A 22,454-nucleotide genomic window follows, 5' to 3' on the forward strand; every position below is an offset into this window, starting at 1 on the left:
GGAAATTAAAAAAGCTATAAACCTTAAATAATACCATTATTAAAATGCTTTCTGAGCACATGCAACGTGCTCATGTTTTGAATATTAAATAGTATTATTTAGATAGTGAATTAGTGATTACCAATCAATTTAAAGGGAGCTCTTCAAACAAAATGAGGCTCTGTCTTCGTTAAACATTGGTATGGAACCCAGGCATACACAGGAGTGAATGTTTGTTTTGTTAATCCTAACCAGTTTATATCCATGCATTAAATTAGATTTTAGTTCTGAAGATCATTCTTTTTCTCTAATGTAATAAGAATTATCTTATGCCTCCTTTTGTATTGAAACACAATGTGTAAGAATACACTTCACATGTATGAGATTGTCACATTTCAAAATGTGACAAAGATTTCAGTGGTAATACCTATACGTAAATGCTTGTGCTGTTTGATGGTCAGTTTAATTTCTGTTAATGCTGGCTTGGCTAAGTGGAAAATGAGCATGTAATAGTGGCTGGTACACCAATCCAGTTCAAATTTATGTTCTGTTTATTTAATGAAAGGGAGATTCCATTTTCCTGTTGGGGTGGCTGTAAATGATTGTGTCAAAGAAGAACAAGGTCAACATTCATCCATCAAGCAACATGGGCCATACATAGATTAACTAGTCATTGGTATAATTTGCTATTTGCCTGACCTGGATTATGTGCAAAATATTAACTGCTGCTTTTGGCTTCATAACAACAGTGGCTGCACTAAACAAGTAAATCATTGGTTTAAAAAGCACTCTTGGGATGCCCTGAGGATAAGTAAGGCAATGTATAAAATTAACTTCTCTGCTGTTTTACACAACTGGTCAGAACTTGAGCTGCCACCATCTGTTCATGTGAAAGTTGCACAGGCCCCTTTCTGAAGTTGCAAACAGATGTCACAATTTTGAATTCCCCACCCCAAAGGCATGTTGTGAAATGGAAAATGAGTGTCACCAGATTGTCTTTTAAAGGAAATGGAGTCCTTTCCCCAAAAAGGTTATCACTGACCATATGTAGCTGTCTATAATGCCCCGTGAGGTGGTGAGGCAAGCTGCATATTAATAAATTATCTGTAGAACCAAGAAATAATGAGAATGAGATGACTTATGTCGATGGGCCAGGCTGTGCTCCAAACAGTCCTTATACAATTGAAATAACCAGAGACTCTGCAAAGTTCTCCCTGTTGATATCAAAGGTTAGGGTGACTTGTCCTATAGACTGATCAAGTACCTGATTGATAGATATAATAAAGGCAAAATACTGCAGATGCTGTACTTCTAAAATAAACCCACAGAATGCTGGTGAAACTCAGAAGCATCCATGGAGAGAGAAACAGTTAACAGTTTGAGTCTGATATGACTTTTTTCAGAACCCTGACCGAGAATTCTTCACAACCATCTGTTAACCTCCCAATATCCTGAATCACTGATTCTCTGATTTCATCTTCCCTGTTTCGTCAGTAGAATATATTCACCAGAGATGGGTTTTGGCTGCTTGTCTAATATCCAGCAATGGATCAGAAATTGACATTCCCACTGTTGGCGAGAAATCCCTTCTACTCTCCAACTTAATCGGTGGAGGATTTCTGTTGCTGGGGGATCCAGAGCGGGGAGTTTCTCCTACGAATTAAGGAGGGCCCGAGCTGAAATAAATTCCACCCACTCCAGTGAATAATTCAGACCTGATGTGGTGATCTTACGTATTCACTTTTTTAAAAAGGTTTACTCGGTTCACAGTAGAAGCCTCCCAAAGAGTAGTGATGCAAGAATATCCCCCTTTTGATTGCTATTGTCCCTGGTCTCTGTTCCCCCACCAAGTCGAGCAGGAATGTAGGAATGTCAAATCCCCAGAAAATGACAGATCAAACAGAGCACACCTGCCAGCATTACAAATGCAAGAGGGAAGGGCTATAATTTTGGACCATTAATGTGATTGCTCCAAGCCCTGACTTCACAAAGTCAAACACTTTTTGCTTTCAATGATTGACGTTACTTGAGTAGACAGACTTTGCCTCAAGTGCTGCCACTTACAATCACATTCAGGGTTTGTTTTTCGAGCTACTTAAAGACAAGTGATTGCAGCTATTCAGGAGACTAACTTGGATGATTGCGAGGCAGATATGAAGTGGTGACTGGGGGTATGCTGATGCAGCATTGGTGGGCAGCTCTGCAGTGGCTACTTAGTTACATCCTAACATCTGGATTCTTGTCCCTTATGGCAGAAAATGTGGCATGAGCATTTTGTGAGCTTGTGTGCTGGGGGGTAATGTGGAGTCCAGTCAGATAAAAGGAAAGCAAAAATCATGATAAATCTGTACTCTTGTTTCATGTCCCTGTGTAACCTGCTTCTCCAGGAGAGCCAGATGTTCCTTTGTGTAAAGCAGGGGTTAATATTGCAGTCATCACCTTTTTCAGTCTGCAGCTGAAGTCTATGGATAGTACTCCTTCAAAATGACTGGAAAAGTATGAATTGCCTCTGTTACCATGTGACACAGTCTGACCAAAGAGTCCTCATGCACATCCCAGTGATTGAGGCTGCATTCCCACAGAAAGAACGCTGGACTGTTTTTCTGATTTTGTAGATGGGAAGCTCTTCAAGTGCCTTAACACGCAAATAGGGATGTGTAATGACAGTGGGCCAGCAGGAGAAAGTGAGCACTGCAGATGCTGGAGACCAGTCATAAGATGTGATACTGGAAAAGCACAGCTGGTCAGGCAGCATCTGAGAAGCAGGAGAGTCGATGTTAGAGCACAAGCTCTTACCAGGAATGTGGGGGGAGCTGAGAGATAAATAGGAGGGGTGGGGGGAGCTGAGAGATAAATGGGAGGGGTGTGGGGCTGGTGGGGTGATGGTAACTAGGAATGCCTTGTAGATGAAGGAGGAGCTCTTCCTCTGTATGGCATTCCTAGCTACCTTCCACCCCCCCCCACTCCCATTTATCTCTCAGCCCCCTTGGGGCCCCCCCCAGCATTCTTGATGAAGAGTTTATGCTCAAAAGGCTGACTCTCCTACTCCTCAGGTGCTCCTTGACGGGCTGTGCTTTTCCAGCACTGGTGGGCTGGCAATCCAGGAATCCTAAATCAATGGTCTCGGGACATGGGTTTGAATTCTTCCAGAGCAAATCGTAAAATTTGAATTTGACAGAAATCTAACAAAAATAAGCTAGCCTAATGGCCTAACCATTGTCAATTGTTAAAAACTGATTTTTGCCTTACCAACATCCTTTAGGGAAGGCAGTCTGCTGTTTTTACTCCGTTTAGCTTCCATCTGACTCCAGACCTAAGGTGCAGGCTATACGCAATACTTATTAATACACCTCTGCATCTCATTTATATTAATTTTTAAACATTCAACATGTGAATGTTTCCTGGTACATACAGTGGCTACTTTATATTGTGCTCTCTGGTGTTCCGACTTGCAAAAATACTCAGACAGAATCTTGGGAACAGACTATAATTTGGTTAACTTGAGATGGATAATAAATGCTAGCCTAGCCAATGATATCAGTGTCCCATGAATGAATAAAAAAAAGGAGTGAGGCACATGTTGATTTAAATGGTTGTCTTAGTTTTTGTTTATTGCACTTTTGGAAACAAGACCATTAAGCTTTTTAGAGCATTTAATTGGCTCTGAGTCATTGTAGCAGCTCCTTAGACTGGGTGTGAGCAGATCACTTCAGCTGCTTTGGTTGTAATGCAGCGATCTGAGTCGTCTTTGCTTCACTTACTCCGGCAAGACTTGCTTTCCTATTTCTGCAGTGAAATATGGAGGAAGAGCAAACAAGTAGAACTAATTGGTTAATAGGCTCATTGAAGAGCCAAAACCGGCATTGTGGGTCAAATGTCTAATTTATAATGACCTGCAGACCTGCTTTCCAATAGAACAACTGGGCTGAATCTTCCGGGAGTACATACACTGAACAATTTGGGCTGTGATAGGTTAAATGACAGAATCTGTTGAAGACTACTTTTGTTGGCAGAAACTCGTTGCAACCTTCATGCATTTGCTGAGTGAGGTGAGTTATTCACTAGGCAGTGGTGAGTTGTCAATTAAAGGGTATTATTGCTTCATAAATGCCTATTTAATGTACAATTTACCTCATTAGTATTCCGATTCCTATCTTATGAAATTCACTGAACAAACTAGACACTGAATTCTCAACAGCGAAATCACATCAACTTCGGTTTGCAACTTGCTCCAATGGGCATTCATGTTGGGCATTAGGCATCAACAATTCAGGGCATGCTCCATGAGCATTGCCACATACACCCATTCATAGACACAGCTCAGATGGCATTGCCTATCTTTAAGAATCCTCATGGCACATCTGCATTCACTTAGAGGACACTTTGATGCTGTACCTCGGGCTGTCATTGTGATGCTGCAGTGAGGACTTTATGCACTCAGGGACACACTCCGCTCGTGGACTGGACCAGGATACATCTCCATTCTTTTCGCTCACTTTCAGAGCACTCACTCATTCTGAATCTGTCCGAATGCTTACAGCATCCCTGCCTTGCATTACCTTTTTTGTGCCCTGCCCTTAACCCAGAGATACCAGGCTCGTCATACTGCTCTATTGTCATGTCTGAGGTAAATGTCAGAAACTAAACAGTACAGCTGTGGGCTAACAGTGCTTACCCAGAGGCACAATGATATTGTAAAGATGGCATAAGTGCCAGGGAGGCCAGTCTATGTTGGATGTTCCATTGTGGCAAGTTCCAGGAATAGCACCTGGTAATATGGGCCTAGATTCAGACACCAAGAATGCCATAGGGTCAGGGTAGATCATTAATGAAATGAATTTGGTCAGATATGATATGAAAACTCACTGGGCCTTGTGGTGAACAATCCTCTGGAAACTCAGTGCAACTGGCACATAGCCCAAAAATGTATAAGGCTCAGCTCAATGTTTCTATTCCCATATATCCCAGGGCTTTGCTCTGTAGCCAGTTTCCATTGTCACTGGACCTTTTTAAAGTTTCTGAATGTATTTGAACGCTGCAATAGCATGCTATTTCCTGTGGCCCAAGGTCAGTTCCTTTCAGAAATAGTGACAATGCCAAGAACTTACTCTCAGTATTATAGTTTTGCTGACCCTAAGAACTTTGAGGTCAATGCTGGGGGAGCGGATTGAGGTGGAGCTTTGCTCCACAATATATAGGGCTGGTGCATAGACAGAATTTCTGGGCTATTAGGTGAGCATATGTTCCAGCAGCTGGTTCTATAAATAAAACATACCACTTGTGCAAAATCATGGATTTGTAATATATTTGCATATTGGAATTGATATGTTCAGCTTAAAGTTACTGAAAGCACAAAGGGGAATGGCTAAACTTTTCCAAACCCTTAGACATTAACAACATGTTGACTCAAACACTCTGTCACTCAGTGACACAGAACTAAGTATTGCTCATGAAAGGAACAACCTGTTGAAGCATTTTATCTTGCCATGCATCAGGACAAATGCAAAAATGCCTCTTGTTTTGCAAGTACGTGTATTGCTAAACTGGATAAAAGCAAAATACTGAGAGTGGTGGAAAATCAAAATTTAAAATTGTGCCTGAGCAGCATCTGCAGGGAGAAACAGTTAATGTTTTAAGTGCAGTGTTGCTCCTCTTCAGAACTGGAAAATAATTGCTTTAATGCTGTTGACAGAGAGGGTGGAGGGGTTGACAGAGGGTGGAGGGTGGTGAGGGTGCCTAGTGCAAAGTTCAAAGGGAGGGATAAGAGTAGTAACGATTAGCTTTCATTTTGTGTTTAATTTACTACCATTTCTCTTCCAGGTATACTCATCTTGATGAAGTTATGCTGTTCTCTTCAGGATTTCTGTTTTAATCTTTCAGCTCGTTCACCTTCATTACTTTTGATTTGCCTTTCTGGTATTTGATAAAGTGTTTGCCAAAACCTGGTTTTCACAGCCGCATCTCCTCCTTCAGTGCTACCTGTGGCATTACTTTAACCCATATTGATTGCAACTCCAGTTCCATCCTTTTAGGTTTCGAACCCACCCAGGATTACAGGCACTTCCAAGACACCATGCTCCTCCAGAGAGCTGCTCTCTCTGCACCCTGAGGTCCACACTCTCTGCCAAATGCAGCAACATATACACTGTCCATCTGCACTGACTTATACTAAGCTGTCCTGGACCCCAGTTCCATTGTATTCTTTGTCTCATTTGATGCTTTAACAAGAAGCTTTTTCTTTTCCCTTCAGGTGTTCTGTCCTCCCTTTGCTACCATGAAAACCTGCTTTGTCTTTTGTTTTATGTCTCCTTGCAATCTGTTCCACTTGCTCCTCATCCCACACTATCAACAGCATAAAGAGCACCACTTCCAACTCCTTTCAGTTTTGAAGAAGAGGCAAAACTGGCCTCAACATTAAATCTGTTTCTCTCTTTACAGATGCTGTCAGATCTGCTGTGTTTCTGCAGCACCATTTTATTATTATTGATCCATGGGGATCTGAGTAGAAGAACATTTCTGACATTGTATCTTTTCTGAATGAAGCAAAAGCTGGAGTGATGGTTGTTTTCTGGTACATTCTCCATGGTAACACCTTGGCCAGCTGGTGTCACCTTGACCAATCAGTGTCAACCTGACCTCAGTTGGCATCCTTTTCTGGCACAGGAGTTAGACAGAACAAGTGCTGGGTCTATTTCTATAGCTAGATATTTTAATTTTTAAGAAGTCTAGAAATCTAGATTTTGTAACACCCTATATGACTCAACACCAAGTGCTGGAAAATAGGCTGAGAATAAATGGATGGTTGAATCATAGAATTATAGAATCATACAGTGCAGAAAATGTCCGTCAGGCCTTCCAAAAATATACTATTACCTACACTAATTCCACTTTCCTGTACTAGGCCTGTAACCTTGAGGGTTATTGCAGATCAAGTGCTTGTCCAAGTGCTTTTTAATGACTGAAGTTTCCTGGCTCAACTACCCTTTCAGGCAGTGTATTCTAGATGCCCACCACCCCACATAATCTTATACACCTCGATCAGGTTCCTCACTCAACCTCCTCTGCTCCAGATAAAACAATCTGAGTTTGTCCAGCTTCTTTTCTTTTGTTTCATCTTAGGCCACAGCCTGGTGAATCTCCTTGGCATCACCTTCAGGGATCTGTGGGTAAGTACCACAAGACCATCTGGTCCTGTGAGCTTCCAAAGCATTTCACCTCACATTTATCTGTGGGCACTATAGTCTAAAGGACCTCTTTCCATGCTCCAAAAGTACTAAGACACTTACTTTTTTCTCCCCCCGGAACATATGAGCCTTTTGCCAGAAACTGTAGCTTGAAATACCGCTTCATATTAAAGTATGGCTGACTTTTCTATCTGACATGGATACACCAGAAGGAGTTACAGGTATTATTCTGTTTGACCATGTTACAAAAACACCTTCCATGGATAATGGGTCCTGGAGTGTGGCTTTGAACATGAACCTTCTGACTCAAAGGGAGAGATGCCACTCGATGTACCACAGGTCTCCAAATCTGTGTCTCAGTACAAATTGTTGTTCCCTTGAAATGCATGCACCATGAAAACCTTCAACAGCATGTCCCTGTTTTTCAGCAATACTCAATACTCACTCGACTTTATGGACATCTGGCTTCAGGCTCAAGCCAGTTGTATCAGTGTGATTAGATTAAACAATCCAAATTTAATCTTGACTAATGAAATTATGCCCAGAATAAAAACTGAAATGTCATTGCACATTTATTTGAAAGGAGATCAGTGTCATTTCCAGTTGAATAGATTTCTGCTACAACTATTTGAAATTGTCAAAACCTGGCAGCTATTCTTTCAAGTTATGAGCAAGGAACTGGCATGATGGGGGAGGTTTGAAGTGGGGGAAGTGGGGCGGGGGGGGCGGTCACAGGCTGCTATGAATGGTCAAATGGTTTCCTTCAGCTCTACTGTGATGGTGATAGCTGTGTCTCAGTGTGCTGCACTCTGTTGTGGTACAAATACCCTTTCAGGGATATGGACACCTACTCTAGCTTGGCCCTCCAGTGGTACACTCTGATAGTTTTGCACAGCTGGAATTGCTGTGTTTTAGATTGGGCATTAAACTGAGACCCCATCTGGCCATCTATGGTGGTTGTGTTTGTATTTGAGCGGGGAGCTTACCCTGGTCAGTACTTTTAGGTTTCTCCTAATATTACTAAATCATATGATCTCATTCCTGATGGTGAGAGTTTACTGTGCACAAATTAGTTGCTGCCATGTTTCCTGCAAATTTCCTTTGCCTGTAAATTGCTTTGCCATTCCCCTGTGGTTGTGGAAGGCTCTATAGAAATACAAGTCTTTTATTTGTGATTGTATACTGTGTGTAACTAGGTTGTGGTCAGGATTATATCCAGTCTGTACCTTGCCCTCCCCCTCTCTGTATCCATTGTTTTCCTCTCTTTTAGGATCTGCTAACCCTTATTCCTATCTTCTCACTGAGAGCAGTCTATTGGCCTGCTACTGACCTTTGATAAAATGTTCCTCCGCTGATGATCAGGAAGAACGTCAACACTGTTGAGGGTGGCATGTGCCATCCGAGGAAGTGAAAACATTGCTATCACCTGCTTGTAACCTAGCTGAAGCTGGACCTGAGCTGTGTTTGGAGCTGTGGAAATGTGTTGCAAAGCTGCAGATAGTTTGCTTTATTATTTATCTACAAATGGGTAAAATGTGTTACTTTGGAATTGGGCCAAGTGGTGCAGGAAGGTTGATTGTCGTGCTGTCAACCAAAATCAGAAATCAAAAAAAAAACTGGGAATTTGAAAATAAAGCCGCCCTGCGATGAGTGTTGCCTAAACAGGTGGTGGTAAACTATCCCTTTCTATTGCAACATTAACATTCACGTCATAAAAGTAAGTGCCAGGCAATGACTATTTCCAACAAGATTGAATCTGACCACCTCCTCACTCAATGGCATTACCATCACTGAATCCCCCACTATCGACATCCTGGGGATTACCATTGATTAGAATCAGCCATATAAATACCCTGCCTACAAGGGCAGGTCAGATGGTGACAGTGAGTAACTCCGTTCCTGACTCCCCAAAGCGATCTATAAGACACGAATCAGAAGTGTAATGGAATGGGACGAATACAACCCCAAGATTTGATTCAGTGACTGTGAGAGAACAGTGACATAGTCCCAAGTCAGGGTGGTGTGTGTGGTTTGGAGGAGAACTTGCATATTATTCCCATGCAGGGCTGACCTTGTCCGTCTAGATGGTAAACATCGCAGGTTTGGAGAGGATTGGCAAATCTTGTGCAAGGAATGCATTTCTGCCACAATACATCGGTGGGGGAGGGAGTGAATATTAAACTTAGTGGATATGTGCTTTTTTTTCCAAATGGTATTGAGCTGCTTGAGATTTGTTTCAGTTCCTCCCTCTCACTGGACCTTGTAACATTCTCCAATTTATCCCAGCCAGCTTTTGCAATGAAATTTTATAAAGCTTATTTACTTGCATCAAAAACAAATGTAAGCCAGCTGCCTTGAGATGCTTGGCCATCAGAATAAGATGGCTGCGATTCAGCTGTTCTGCTCAGTTTGATTGTGCCTTTGTACTTATAGCTGCAAAGCTTTCTAGAGAATTTTGTCTCCTAAGCAAAACTGATCTACTTCAAATAAAACTTGCTTGCTTCTGTTTGGTAGCCAGCTTTTTCTGGTTGGTTCTTTGTAAAGTCACGCTGTTTCACATTGTGGAGGGTGCATGGTGATAATTTGATGCAGGTTGCACTGCATGAGTGGGTAAGATTTGCTTTCTGATGCTGAAAGCAAACCTAGTGAAGCAAATTTCAGCAGGTCTAACGGCATCCGTGGAGACAAACAGTTAAGGTTTCAAGTCCAATGTGACTGTTCTACAGAACTGGCTTTGAAGAAGAGACATCCAGATCCAAAACGTTGACTGTTATTCTGTCCACAGATGTTGCCAGATATGATTAGGTTCTTAAGAATTTTCAACGTTTGTTTTAGATTTCCAGCATCCACAGTATTTTGCTTTTAACCAAAACTAGATTGACTGGTCATTCATCTATTTTCAGTTATCACTAATAATACCAATAAAAGTACATCATTTATAATGGGTAAAATTGTCAACAGTTAGGACTGCTAGAGATCACAGAAGCAGTAAATAACGGGAAGTTCTTTCATTTGTTCTTTTCTCTCAGGTATAAGTGTATGCAACTGCAGTACTTCAATGGGACAATGCCTGAAATAAGGCAGTGTACAGAGGAACAGTGTTCTGTAATAGTGACAACCATTATTTTAAGGCTTCAAAATTTGTGCAGCTGACTTGGAGTCAGCTTTACTACTCCATATTGCTAGTTTATTACAAATAACACATTTCCAAATTTTAAAGTTACTGCACCTACAGACCATATTTCTCATCACTAGTAAAGTAGGCAACTATACCTGCACGCATGCATTGGTGACGAGGAAGCTTGTCTGTAGGTGGAGTGAAAATTCTTTTTAAATGAATAAATGTCTTGAAAAATACCTTAAAGATAAAGTTTGTTCTTTCATCTCCATGCTAGTTTAGCTAATTTTGGAAAGAGATTTAACTTAGAATTTGACCGGTTAATTATTAAAATCTTTAATGAAGACAAACTGTTACATTCACATCATAGGGATAATATTTAATCGTTTGAAGAGTACATATTAGTATGTAGAATGTATTTGGATATGAGGATTTTTATTGTATAATTACTGTGGCTGGCTGGGAAGACTCATCCTCTGATTTATAACCAGTTCGATGTCTAGTGTCCACACTTGAATCTGGTCATTTAGAAATGATTGCATCTACGTAATCTTTTAGTTCTGCTTCTCTGAGTAGAAAAACAGTTCTTCGAACCATTTTACAGTTATTGCTAATGCATGGTATTGGCTTTCCTTGAATCTGTTTGAATTCCAGGCAAAGCAGCCCTATGTGAGTTCATATCAGTGAACCATACAAGGATATATAACATATTTTTGATATGTGCAACAAATCTCAATCCATTTAACAGTTTTAAAAAAACGTCTTTACTAGTTTAATGTATAACGTTCACTTTACTAATGTATCTCCTTTAATTTTTTTTTCTCTCCTTTTCTCAGCCACACCATTCTTTTTCTTCTTTTTTCCATGCATTTCCCACAAAGGTTTCTGCACTTCAAAAGAACTTGTTTAGCTTTGAAGTGCTTTGGGGTGTCTTGAGGTTATGAGCAGCAATATAAATACACATTTTAGTTTCTCTGTGGGATTAAAGGGCATCTGGAGCCCTTTCTGAGACAAGGTGCCAAGGCTATATGCTTCAATTGACCCAGATGTTGCCCTCATCGTGTTGGGGCAAAGCACCAGCAGCTTATCTCTGTTTCATTGGAGCGCTTGATGCTGACAGTTCCTGACCCAAAACAAAAATGCTTCATCCCCACGTTGGAAATGGTAAAGTGGTAAGTTTTTTTTTTACAGAAATTGATCTAAAGGGATTTAAATACAAAAGTAGAAGGTTATTCTTCAGCAATACAGGGCATTGATGAGACCCTGTCTGCAATATTTTGTGCAGTTTTGATCTCCTTTAAGGAAGGATGCAAGTGCATTGGAGTCAGTTCAGGGATGAGTTTGCAAGGTGAATACCTGGAGTGGATGGGTGTCTTGAGGAAAGGTTCGACAGCTGTGCTTGTATCCACTGGTGTTTAGAGTAAAAGACAATTTAATTGAAACATAAGATCCTGAAGAATCTTGATGGGTGGATGTGGACAGGATATTTCCTCTTCAGGGAGTATCTAGACATTGGCGTTACTGTTTAAGATCAGGGGTTGGCCATTTAATATGCTCGAGATAAAACATTTTCACTCCGGATCAGGAGGCTTTGGAACTCAGTTCCTGAAAAGGTGGTGGCAGCCGAGTACTTGAATATTTTCAAGGCAGAGGTAGCTAGGTCCCTGTAAAGCAAGAGATCGAGAGGTCATCAAGGGTGAGTGAAAACATGGATTTAAGATTACAGTCCGATCCTATCACAGCCATGATCTTATTGAATGAATGATGGAGCAGGCCCAAGGAACCAAATGGCTTACTCCTGCTCCTGATTTGTACATTTTGTTAGATCCCATGCCAACAGAAGTGGGATACTATGAAACTGGGACCAAAGTACGAAAATAGTTTGTGCTGGCTTCCTGCTGCATCCCTATCTCCGAACGATGAATACTAAGTGGATACTAGGTCAATATAGCAGAGATTGTTTGTTTGACCAGCAGTGTCCAAGTAGGCTTAGTTGGGGGGAATACTGAAGTTGCAGATTGGATCTTCATTTTAGCACTGGGCCTCTGTATTGAGATCAAGTCTGGCAGGAGACCGAAGGCAACCTCTTGGTGGCTGCCAGGGGGTCACCGTCGCCATCTCTCAACCACCCCAGCCCTGGGCTAGTGAGATGCACTAACCCCAGCTATGGCTTTAGACAACATTGTGAATATGATCTGCATATGATCTACTGAAAGATAACGTGACACGTCCTAGGAAGCACTTATGATAAAGGTTCTGTGGGTTTCAGTTAATTGCAAGGGAACAGATCCAATTATGGGAATGGCTAGTGACATTGAAGCCAAGGCATGCACTTGGTGTTAAAAACAGAACATCTAGCAGATAAAGAGAGCAGAGTGGAGAGAGCGAGAGAGAATATCCTAGCCCTCCTACGGTCAGTGTTGAAGTTATCAGGCCATCTGACTGGATGGAGAAGGTGTGTAAGAAAACAGTGAAAGGAAAGAACATTTGTTAATTGTTTTTAGGGAATTTATTTTAAGGCAGAAATCTATTTACCAAGCATCAAAGGTAAAGTCCTATTGCTGACCTCTTTTTTTTTTTGATTTCATACCAGCTATGGAATCTGTAGAGGGTGCTGAACCCTGACAACAGTACGATACATTCACTAAAGCACAGAGTACGGAAACTGCCTTCCACCGTGAAAGCTATTGTCTTGTGGCAAGCGACCACTAGGAACTCACTGTTTAACAATAAGTACCTGAAGTGATTTTACTGATAGAATAATTCATGATGACTCCTGAACTTTAAATGGCAAATGAATAATTAAAGATGAAGAATGCACTTGACCTTTTCTTCCTTTTTTGTGTTGATGCCACTGCCAAGGTTGGCATTTATTGGCTGTCTGTAGGTTACCCTGAGGAGGAGATGATGGACTGCCGTCTTGAACTGCTGTAGATTCTTTATAGGAATTTAATATAGTTAATTAGATGGTTAGGCCATTTTTGAAGGCAATTGGTGTGGAATGGAGTCACATAGGGGTCAGACTGATCAAAGGTAGTGAATTCTGGGACAGAGAGGAAGGCGGTGTTGACATTTTTGAATTCAAGTCTGATTCTACCAGACGTGCTGAGTTTCTCTAGCAATTTTTGTTTTGTTTCAGATCTCCAGCATCTACAGTTTTTTAAATTATTAGTTTAGATCTTTGGATTACCGGTTCTTACTTTGCTTTATTTTGTTTAAACAGTCAATTGCTTCTGTAATGAATATTCTTTACTGGAGCAAAGTGAAAGTGCCTACTTCCATTAGACCAAGCAAGAAACCGCTCAAAGATTCATTGAGAAGAATCACAGAACAGCTGATCCTGGCTCTCTGTGAAAGCAGTTTGACTATTCCCATTCTTTGCAACCCTGGGGAGATTTACATTTCAAGTGCTTATCCAATTCTTTTGGAAAACCATAAATTGAACCTGCCTCCTCTACCCATTTGTATAGTGCTAACCACTCACTGCATCAAAACGTTCTTTTGCTGATCACCTCATCTGTGTATGCTAGTGTGTAAGATTTATCAGTCAGGCTTCTATTGTGCACACAGGGCCCTGGTCTTTGCAGACATGGTGCATCTGTTTCAACTCCATAAAGTAGACAGCCACCGTTCTTGGGGCAATGCCTTGACTAGAGGAAAGAACCAATCAGCGTCAAGTACCTGGCTCAAATTTAAAGAAGATTCGGCAGTTACCTGTCAGTCCTCATCTAACTGCTGCATTCTCTATGGCAATAGCTCCAGCAATTTGAGTCCACTTGCCAACTAATTGGCATTCTTCTCTCATACAGTGGTATTCTTATGAAATGTTCTGAGTGTAAGGCGATCATCTTCGACAAAGTGTCATTTTTCAACAATCCTGAAGTTTTCTTCTCTCAAACCACTGTCTCTGGATTTTGCTTTACTACTCATCCATCAATGAGCTTACTTTCTTTATTTGCGATGACTACAACAACTGTGTGACTTTGACATCTCTTTCAAATCTCTTATCAACCGTCATCCAAAGGAGAACAGCTCCAGTCTCTCCATGAAACACTTATTTGTGCATGAGATGTGAAGTCACAGTTGTGGGCTGATCTGTAATTGCAGCTCTAATGTAGTACTCATAGAATGTCTGTTGGTGCTGTGAACTGCAGTAACCTTGCAGTGTAACAGTAAATGGAGTTGTTCTTGGTACAACATGGAAAAAATTATTCTGCTTGTCATGCATGTTCAAGTGGGCTTGTCTTTGGCTCTTCTTGAATCAGTTTCAGTTGAACTGGTGCAGCTGGCTTAGCGTCACACAATTCTCCTGAGGAGTGTTTGGGGAAATGTTTGAAGGAAGTGACTTGGCTCCATGCTGCGTGGCTTCTGAAACAGCTACACCACAAGAGTGTATCTAAATGCATGGATTTCTGAGAAATGGGTTAGTTGTTCTGGCCACCCATGGATTGGAAGGCAGGTGGTGGACCAGCACAATCCGGGATTGTGCCGTTGGTGACATGCCCACCGTACCTCTCTCCATCCCAAGTCCACTGCTGGTTTTGAGTGGGCTACCTGCCCATGTGCCTAATTTAAGGTGTAGATTTGATGGGCAGAGGGTGTCACTGTGTCGGGGGCAGTTGGGTGATCTTGTAGAGGTTTCTAAAATCATGAGGCACATGGATAGAGTGAATAGCCATTGTCTTTTTCCTAGGGTGGGGGAAGGTCAACAACTAGAGGGCCCAGATTTAAGATGAAAGGGGAAAGATGTTAAAGGGACCAAATGGACAACTTTTTCACTCAAAGGGTAGTGAGTGTATAGAATGAACTGCAAGAGGAAGTGGTGGAGGTTGGTACAATTACAACTTTTAAAAGGCATCTGGATGTGTACCTAAGTAGGAAGGGTTTAGACGAATATGGGCCAAATACTGGCAAATGGGACTAGAATAGTTTTTAGGGTATCTGGTCAGTATGGAAAAGTTAGAATAAAGTATCTGTTTCGAAGCTGTCCAACTCTTGACTGTATGAGGATGGCATGGATAATTAATGCCCAAGTGAGAGGCCTCAACCTGCCACCATTCTGACTTAGAGTAATAGAGATGTACAGCATGGAAACAGACCCTTCGGTCCAACCCGTCCATGCCGACCAGATATCCCAACCCAATCTAGTCCCACCTGCCAGCACCCAGCCCATATCCCTCCAAACCCTTCCTATTCATATACTACATGCCGATAGGAGGTCTTAGCCTGCTTCTAAAGCCTGTCCGCCATCTACAGTTCACAGGTCAGGAGTGTGATGGAATACTCCCCACTTGCCTGAATGAGTGCAGCTCCAACAACAGCTTAAAAAGCTTGATACTAGGACAAAACCGCCCACTTGACTGGCACTATGTCCACTCACATCTTCTCCCTCCTCCACTGATGCTCAGTAGCAGCAGTATGTACTATCTAGAAGATGCACTGCAGAAATTCACCAAAGATCCTCAGAAAGCACCTTCCAAACCCGTGACCACTTCCATCTAGAAAGACCAGGGTAGTAGCTACGTGGGAACACCACCACCTTTAAGTTCTCCTCAAGTCACTCACCATCTTGACTTGGAAATATATCGCTGTTCCTTCATTGGTGTTAGGTCCCTCCCTAATGGCATTGTGGGTCAACCCACAGCAGGTGGTCTGAAGCAGTTCAAGAAGGCAACTCCCCCACCACCACCTCAAGGGCAACTAGGGACAGGCAATAAATGCTGGACAGCCAGTAGTGCCCACATCCCATAAATGAATAAAATAAAGACATCTATCCTGATGAATGCAACACGAAACACTTCATTAGATTAGATTACTTAGATTACTTACAGTGTGGAAACAGGCCCTTCGGCCCAACAAGTCCACACCGACCCGCTGAAGCGCAACCCACCCATACATTTACCCCTTACCTAACACTACGGGCAATTTAGCATGGCCAATTCACCTGAACCGCACATCTTTGGACTGTGGGAGGAAACCGGAGCACCCAGAGGAAACCCACGCAGACACGGGGAGAACGTGCAAACTCCACACAGTCAGTTGCCTGAGGCGGGAATTGAACCCAGGTCCCTGGCGCTGTGAGGCAGCAGTGCTAACCACTGTACCACCGTGCCGCCCTGGTGTCTCCCTCTCTAGCAGTGTCCAAGTGAACATTTTGAAAGTGCTTGTCACAGTCCTTCACATTTAAAGTGTAATGATGCTATTCTTTCCCAGCATTGCCAGCCTTGTAACTTGCTATCCTGGCATTCAATGTAAATGGGCATGTTGGTGTCAGGAATCTAATGCTGTTGGTGTCAGGAATCTAATGCTGAGGGTTTACAGGAGTCTGGACTGGGGGTGGTGTGGCACAAAAGGATCAGCACTGATTTAATGCCAGGATCAGAAACTAAACCACTTGTGTGCACACAAACCTTGCTACTTGTGTGCTCCTTCTGGAAGTGCAACCTCAGAATTCAACTCTTACTTGGGACAACCAGCGCAAACAGGGACTGGGGGCTTAAGGTAAAAGATTGGGTTGGGACTTAATTCCACCAGAATACCCACATTTTACTTAAATCCTGTCAGAACCTCTGTGGGTTGGGGACTGTAGTGATTCATCTGCTCACTCTCATCCCTTCTGCCCTGAAGTCCATTTTTGAATGTGTGTTCTGCAGACATTGATTCAAATCCTGCAATGGCGAATGGTAACATTTGAATTCTGGAATAAAAACGACGTTAAGCCTTGTCAATTGTTGTAAAAACCCATCTGCTTCATTAATATCTTTTTAGGGAAGGAAATCCACCCACAAGTGACCCCAATATAGTTGACTCTTAACTGCGTATACAATGGCCCACTCAGATCAACAGGCAGTAAGGGATGGGCAACAAATGCCAACATTTATGAATAAAACAAAATGGCAATCAACTTAAAAGTGAACACTTCTTGTTTGCCAGGGAAATCCACCAGCAGCGAGTGGCGTTTGTACTGTTAATGGCTTTTGGGCTGTGCCCACCCTTACTCCATCTTTAATGGAACTGCAAGGGATTAGAGAAGGGCTCACTGCGAAGCTGAATATGGAGAAGGGGGGGGGGGGGGGAGGTGGGGGCAGAAGTTCCATATCTGCTGTGTTTTTCAAAGTTTTAAGTTCTGAAAAAATCTTGCTCTGTTCCAAAAAGCAATTGTTGGCATTTGGTCACAGGAGACCTGAAGAATTTGTTTTAACTGAAGTAACTGAAAGTGTTGGTAGGGCAGGGCAGTAGATGTTGCTTACATGGACTTTAGGAATGCCTTTGACAAGGTTCTGCATGTTAGACAAATTAGTGAAGTTAGGTCACGTGGGATTCTGGGTGAGCTTGCCAATTTGTTACAAAATTAGCTTTGTGGTACAAAACAAAGGATGGTGGTGAATTGCTGCTCCTCCTGTAGGGGACAGTGTATTGGGAGTCTTATTCTGCTTTTGTTGCTGGAACTTGGAGACTGAAGTGGTAACACGTTGCAACTGAGAGCACTTGGAGATGATTGAGGCTTGGAACCTGGAGCTTCTGGTGCTGCAGCTTGCCTGCCTGGAGGCACTTGAACCTGGGATTCTCTGCTGCTGCTGCCTTTGAAAGCCTGTTGGTCTACATTCCTCCTTGGTGAGTTGAAGACTGCTGTAATAACACCTGCATCTGGGGAGAGCTGTTTCTGATCGAGGACTAAAGTCTGGGATCTCAAGGTTTCAAGGTTGGGACTTGCTGCTGCTGTGAGAGGTCTAATGGCATGTATTTCTCCCCACCTGGTGCCTAGGAGGGCCTGTTCTTGGATCCTGGTGTCTCCTTTTCTGTCTGCTGCTGGAGAGGCCTGTTCCTGGAGTCTTTCTTTCGTTGGTGCATTCAGGCCTGGGCAATAACTGTTTGAGGCCTGAGCTGCTGCCTGAGATAACTGTGATTTGAAGTGTGGGCTTGTGACAGATTGAGGACTGGGCCCTCTCATTATGACTTTGAGCTGTGGCCTGTACTGTAGCATTTTGCTGCCAGAGCCCACTGGCTTTGGGCTTTAGGGAACTGTTGTTTGGATCTGCGAGTTGGATAGCAGGCCAGAACATGGCTACTGAAGGCACTGAGCTGGCTCTCTGGCAGATGTGGCCTAATATGCCTTTTTTTTGTTGTTGTTGTTGTTTACAGTTTCTTTCTGCTATCTGAATAAGTGATGGTGATGGTGCTGGTGGGGAGGCTGACAGCGACTAAAATAACATGAGGTGAGGGGCAGTTGTTCCTGGGTGGGTTAGATCTTCCATGACCTCTGTAACCCCATAGGCCATGTCATTTCCCCCTTTTTTTTATCATTTATCAAAAAGCTCAGGCTCCAATGTGACATCCAGCCTGAGGTGACCATGGAGGCTTTGGTGGGGGTAGTTGACCCTCCCACCATTGACGCTGCAGTACCTCCAGAGAGCCATTTTTATTGAACGTCTCACTCTCTTTTTGTACCATCTGAGCTGTTTCTCCCTTACCTCTGCCAGCTTGGGGAGGTCAAGGTCAGACATGGTGGTGCTGTTGTACAATCTGAAGGAGGCCTGCCTGAGACACATTTATTCATTCTGGTGCCAGGTTTTCATCTGCCTGGCCCAGCAGGATATCCTGGAAAGTGCATTTATAGTGGAGCACAAGGGTGTTCTGGTCAGACAAGGGTATGTGGCCTCATGCTTACAAGCAGATGGAGGACCTCCAAGGCTGCCCGCCTCCATAGCTGATACCCACATCCAAATGGCCATGGCTGACACTGTCTCTTCCCCCCCCCCCCCCCCAATCCTCCACTCAAGATGGCCGTGGATGGAGGAAGGGGAAGAAGGCTTGGAAGAAAACCTGAGACTTTCAGCCCCCAGACTTGTCTAAGTCCTCTTCTGGAAGATAGCAACCCTGGCCCCATTGAGTGTGTGTGTTTTGGAGCCTGGCCTGGGGCTTGTCGATGAGGTATGTGTGAAAGAACAGGCCCCTTGTGTACCCTGTAACCTGTGAAAGCAAAGAGAAAAGGGAGGGACGGCAGGAAGATAGTGATCCTTGATCCCCCATCCTCCTTGGTGTTAGGGGGACCAGGAGAGTCAAATGCTAATAACCAACCTCACTTCCCCACCCCCCACCCCCCATCCCCCCACCTTTTCTCATGTCATGAGGGGAGGAAAACATGAACCCACTCCCACAGTCCCCTGTGACTGGGCCGAGCACCTTGGAGGCTGAGGTCGACATGGCCATTGAGGTCTTGCCCATGCCACAAGAACGAGAAGGCCCCAAGATGGTGCACTCTGATGAAGTAACTGTTCAGTCATTTGCATGGCCTCCATTACAACATGTAGTTCCTGTTCGTGGAGTAGTCCCAGCCTCAGGTCATCTTCTAGGAATTGCCTGTCTTCTTCCTGAACCTGAGCACAGTCTGGGACACAGTTCACTCACGCTGGAGTTTTCTCCCTTTATGGGAGTGTCAGCTCCCGTCAGGGAGCCACTGTAAGGGGACAGCTTCCTCCTTGAATGCTGTTAGTGCCAGTCAAGGGAGGACACCGCTGAGAACACAGGTTAAACCAGAATTGACGGTGCACTGGATGGCAGAAGAGCGGGCTAGATAATGCTGGCATAATTGACCACGAGGGCATTGGTCCATCTCTGATTCTTAACCCAAGCCTGAAGGACAAGGCACTCAGTGGTTCAGACATGTGATGGGCTTCCAGCTGAACTGATCCCTGTCCACGGATGCTTCCTTCTGGCTTGGTGCCCGGCAATCTGAGCCGTCTCAGGGATATTCTCCGGTGCACGTTTGGATGGTATTTTCTGTAGGGGCTGATGCTGTGCACATTCCTGTGCTGCGCCTGCACTCGCAGCACAGACACATTTGGCATGACGCTTTGCTCTAGTGGAGGGTCCTCTCTGGAGGGCTCTTTCCTCCTTATGTTGGGGATCCGTAGTGGGGAGTGCTGCACACAGCGGTCCCGTGCAATCAGGAACTGAGCAGGTTTACTAAGTGCCAACCACGTGCTGCTCCGTAGACTAGAGGAGACCGTCTTCTACTTGTATGTTGAATGCATTTGTCTACAGCCCCTTGTTTACTTTTTTGAAGAGGCTGAAATTTTGGTTGTACTTCAGCCCAACATTTCTGATCTATGGGCAGCCATTAACCCCTTTTTTTCCCAGAGTGAAGGGATGTGGACAAGGGCCAGCGATGTTCCATAGGGATCAGTACTGTGTCCACTTTCGCTTTGTCGTTTTTATATAAATGATTTGGATGATAATGTAGGAAGCACGGTTTAGTAAATTTGCAGATAACACCAAAATTGGTGGTATAATTGCTGGTGAAGGTTATCTAAGATTACAAAGAATCTGGATCAATTTGGTCAATGTGCTGTGGAGTGGCAGATGGGGATTACCTAGAATAAATGTGAGGTATTGCACTTCGGTAGCACAAACGAAGACAGGACTTGTACAATTAATGGTCAAGCCCTGGAGAGTGTTCTAGAACTGAGACATAAGGGTTCAGGTACAAAGTTCTTTGAAATTTGAGTCACAGGCATTCAGCCATAGGTGGTTAGGAACGATTTAGCTTGCTTGCCTTCATTTCGTAGACATTTTAGTTATAGGAGTTGGGATGTCATGTTGAGGTTGTACAGGACATTGTGGTCTCTTCCAGAGTACTATGTGCAGTTCTAATCGCCCTGTTATAGGAAGGATATTATTCTTCAGAGGTTCGGTGTGGACTTGCTGAACCAAAGGGCCTGTTTCCACACTGTAGGGAATCTAATTACACCAGAGAGGGTTCACAAACCATTTACCAGAATGTAGCTGTGAATCGAGACTTTGAGATCTAAAAATACGATGGGACTTCTTTCACTAGAGCTTAAGTTGAGGAGTGACCTGATAGAGGTTTATACAATAATGAGGGGCATAGATAAGGTGAATGATAACCGTATTTTCCAAGGGGTGGGGGAATTCAAAACTTGGGGATATATTTTTAAGGTGAGGGGAGAAAAATTTAAAAAGAACATGAGGGGCAACTTTTTTACACAGTGGTTTATGTGTGGACTAAATTGCCTGAGAAAGTAGTGGATGCAAGTACAGTTACGTTGTTTAAAAGACATTTGGATAAGTACTTGAATAAAAAAAAGGTGTGCGGGAATATTGGTCAATTGCAGGCAACTGAGACCAGATCAGTTTGGGAACACTGTCAGCATGGGGTAGTTGTCTACATGCTGTATGACTATCGCTCTGATTACCCTCCCTGATGCTCACTGCAAGCACAATTTCTAATGCTTGTGCTGAAATGTTAACGCTGGTGCTAGTTTAATTGTTGTTGGCATTCTAGGCACTGCACCAATGCAGCTGTGTCAGCATCCAATTCTGACCATCAGACTTCATCTCTCACCAACTTGGAAACCCCTAGGTGACCCAGGTGGAGTTCAGCAAGTATTTGGCGGTGACCTTTACTCAGAACAATCTCTCTTGCTCCCCACAATATTATGCTATCCTTGACTCTGATCATGTCACATCGGGTTCGGAAAGGTTTCAGTGCTGGTTGGTTTCCCCCATCACCACCAGGTATTTTAGTTTTGTCAGGAATAGACCTTGTTATGTTCAGTCTGATATTGTTAGCAGTGACTGGAGGGCATCCAGAAAGTTTAAAACCAGAATGGACTCTTCCAGAGGAGGCTGTAATGGTGGGTCAACCTGCTAGTGGGAGGCAGTTCAAGGCATCCACATTTCCTACTTGGACTGTTCCAATTTGTAATTGTACGCATTCAGAATAAGAGCCCACAGCTGAATTCAGCCTGAAGCTATTGGCAGCACAACCCTGTCCACTTTAAGTTGACTTAGCAAAGATTTGCAGTCTGTTACTGTTATAAGTTTACCGAGGAAAGACCTAAGCTCTGGTACAGATGTGGGAGCCAGGATCCTTTTGATTGCCCTCACCTTATCTTCCAGTGGGTATAACTGGTCTTGTTGATTCTGTAGCCCAAGTAGGTCACTTGATATGTCTGGATCACACATTTTTCCATCCTAAGGCATAGATCGGCCTTGGAGAAATGTTTAAGCACTATGACCATGTTCTCTTAATGTAAAGGTATTGATGGAACTTTCCCACAGCAAAGGAAGGCTAAACCTTCCTTCTCAAGGCATATTTTCATTTGGAAGGATACGTTATTGGGTGTTCCCCTCCACTGGTGAGCCAACAC

The 22,454-nt window shown here is 43.3% G+C and overlaps 1 protein-coding gene across 8 annotated transcripts in view; it reads left to right on the forward strand.

The window, feature by feature from the left end:
• Window positions 1-22,454, forward strand: part of LOC132815383 (neurocalcin-delta) — a 313,099-nt gene that overhangs the window by 79,822 nt on the left and 210,823 nt on the right. The window contains exon 1 of one of the 8 annotated variants that reach the window (XM_060824275.1): window positions 17,912-17,983. The exons of the other annotated variants lie outside the window; for them this stretch is intronic. The gene's annotated coding sequence lies outside the window, so the exon portion shown is untranslated. Of the gene's footprint in view, window positions 1-17,911; window positions 17,984-22,454 lie in introns of those variants that run through there. 8 annotated transcript variants of the gene reach the window in all.

This window comes from Hemiscyllium ocellatum, chromosome 4, assembly GCF_020745735.1.
Source record: "Hemiscyllium ocellatum isolate sHemOce1 chromosome 4, sHemOce1.pat.X.cur, whole genome shotgun sequence".
Taxonomy (NCBI): domain Eukaryota; kingdom Metazoa; phylum Chordata; class Chondrichthyes; order Orectolobiformes; family Hemiscylliidae; genus Hemiscyllium; species Hemiscyllium ocellatum.